Below are 2,853 nucleotides of genomic sequence, written 5' to 3'. Positions count from 1 at the left end.
TCTCTGTGTAAGAGCATGGTGACATCTGTTCTGCCTGAGATTGTGTGTTGCATGCAGGATGCTAAAGTTAAGATGTGACAACAGCTGGCTCACTGGGAACTTGAAGAACATGAAGTATTTGTTAGGGCTGTAAGAAGCTTCAGTCTCTGATTCGATTTGGCAGCCAAATCTCTGAATCTGAATTGAATCGGAGGACCCTGTAATCTCTTCAAATCAAATCGGAACCCTCCAAATGGATTTGGACGTGGGCACAATTTTAAAGGTTTTTCTGCATACCTTTAGGTAGCAGGTGGATCTAGGGAGTAGGTGGCTCTGTGGCACAATGGATAGTGCATTGGACTTCTAGAGAGTGAAGGGATTCAAAGGTTCTGGGTTCGAGTCCCAGCAGAGTCATGCTTTTCTCTTTCTGGGGTCACTTGATCCCAGCTGACTTCATGCCTATGGTAGGGGGGCTGGACCCGATGGTCTCATGAGGTCCCTTCCAGCTCCTAATGTCTAATAAATCTATGGATACTGGGGCACATGGAGTGAAGCACTTCTGGGTTCACCACCAAGCACGTGGAGGGCTTCCCTGCACTCCTGTGGGATGCTCCATGTGCCCCAGCATCACAGCATTCACAAGCCATGCTGGTACCTCGAGGTATGTAGAAAAAACATTTAAAGCTATGTCTATGTCTGAATTGCTGATTCTCTGAATCGGCATCGAATCTTCAGATTCAGATTTGGCCAAATTGAATCGGGGACAGTGATCCAAATCAACAAATCGAATCACTGATTCAGGCTGAATCTGAATTTGAATCAAATAGGGCCTACTTTGCACACCCCTAGTATTTGTATCAGAAGGCTTTCCCACCAAGCACAATTTAAATGACTATATGAGGTGGTAGTGACACTGATTGGTGGTAGTGACCCACAGAGGATTTGAGACAACTGGATATAGACTGGCTCAGAAAAGTGTGTGTATTGTTTGCTGTTGTACGTGCAGGTTTTGCTTGGGCACTGTGGTGATGATGTCTACTAGGGTGGTGCGAAATTTCACCAGCTGTTTCATTTCAACGCTGTTTTGACTCGTTTCAAGCTTGAAACAGCAAAATCAAAACAAAACAAAAGGCTTCGAAACGAGGGCACTTGAAACGTTTAGAAACTTTTTTTAATGTTTCAAGTTTTGAAGCTGAAGCTGGGCTTGTATGCAGGGAAACAAGGTAAGGAGGGGGGAAGGACACAGTAAGGGCACATATTAACACACATGCTGGAGAAGAAGCTCTTGCAGGAGAGGAAAGAAAGGCTCTGTTACAGTTTGGCTGCCTGAGATGCTGCTGGTGCTACTGTGCTGCTCCTCACTAAGTTATTCTTTTACCTGTTGTTATTTAAAGTGGTGGACCCGACTGAGGCTGTAGGGCAGGAGGAGGAGGCCTCATTGGGGCACACTACCGTGTCATGTAGCAGCCCCAGTGCCAGTGAGGGCGCGCCTTAACATGCACACATTCTCACGTCATACATTTTGCTTGTCAGCAGCTTGAGGTGCAGTTTCCCAGAAACCCCTGCACCTCTCTCCTTGAAACCTGGCAGAATCTATGGCCTCAGCAGGGGCCACCATTGCCGCTGTTTTCATCCAAATCTGCCAAAAAAATGACAAAGTTATAGGCAGTTTTGTGCTTCCCCATTATAGCCTATGGGCGAAACGTCATAACAGCATTTAAAACAGCAAAACAGTTTTGACAAAATGAAACAGAACTGTGCTTTCAAAACCCAATGAAATTTAAAATGAAACACTGTCCTGCTGAAACAGCGAAACGGAAGGCAAAACAAAACAGCGCTGTTACACAGCCCGAAGCCTACGTAGATATGTAGACAGAAACTTGGATGGTGGTAACTTCTGAAAGTGAAGAACCAAACCTCTTGGCATAAGTGTATTTTCTCTGCCCTGGCTTATGTTTGTCCCATCACTTCAATTGCTTTGCTTTTTATGACTCATGCTGAGGTTCATGGTGACTACTAATACCACTTTCCAAAGTGCTTTAGGCAATATTTCTGTCATAAACATAGGCTTAATCTGAAGTAAATGCAGTGAAGTCAATGAAGTTACTTTGGATTGCTTCAGTGCTCCTAACTGTGGAGTTCAGCTCTTTAAATCCTCATGTATGCCCGTTTAGTGGCCTGCCGAAAACATCAGAAAAGACATTAACTTTCAGTTAGAGCAGTGAAGCAACTGGAGCGTTTCTCCAGCTGGAATTTTTTTCCCCTAGAAAATGTTAATTTTGTGTGTATGTGTGTGTATGTATGTATGTGTGTGTGTGTATGTGTGTGTATATGTATGTATGTATGTATATTTGTGTGTGTGTGTGTATGTGTATATATATGTGTTTGTGTTTTTTTCCCTACAAAATGTTAATTTTGTGTGTGTGTGTGTGTGTATAATATATATATAATATGCGTGTGTGTATGTATATATATATGTGTGTATGTATATATGTGTTTTTTCCCTACAAAATGTTAATTTTGTGTGTGTGTGTGTATAATATATATATAATATGCGTGTGTGTATGTATATATATATGTGTGTATGTATATATGTGTTTTTTTCCCCCCTAAAAAATGTTAACTCTGTGTGTGTGTGTGTGTGTGTGTGTGTGTGTGTGTGTGTGTATGCACACACATGCCCACAGAAGATTTAAAATAAAATTGGCAGAAGTTTTGGCCACAAACAGGAAATGCCAATTTAGAAATGCTGCTACAGTGCCTTAGTGAAGCAACTGTGTGGGTGTATCATAATCCTATTCTTCTCTATGCACTGGGCGCACATTGGATGCAGAACACAAGCCCCTGCCAGGGGAACCACCACAGAGCTGCATG

At 42.7% G+C, this 2,853-nt stretch overlaps 1 non-coding gene across 1 annotated transcript; it reads left to right on the top strand.

Annotated features, from left to right (window-relative positions):
• The first annotated feature begins 308 nt into the window (after positions 1 to 308).
• On the top strand, positions 309 to 393 carry TRNAR-UCU (transfer RNA arginine (anticodon UCU)). Its single transcript is given in 2 exon segments — positions 309 to 345; positions 358 to 393. It is a non-coding gene; the product is annotated as a tRNA-Arg (tRNA).
• Positions 394 to 2,853: the final 2,460 nt, after the last annotated feature.

The sequence above is a fragment of the Alligator mississippiensis genome, chromosome 5 (assembly GCF_030867095.1).
Source record: "Alligator mississippiensis isolate rAllMis1 chromosome 5, rAllMis1, whole genome shotgun sequence".
Taxonomy (NCBI): Eukaryota; Metazoa; Chordata; order Crocodylia; family Alligatoridae; genus Alligator; species Alligator mississippiensis.
This window is presented reverse-complemented; position numbering and strand designations above follow the sequence as displayed.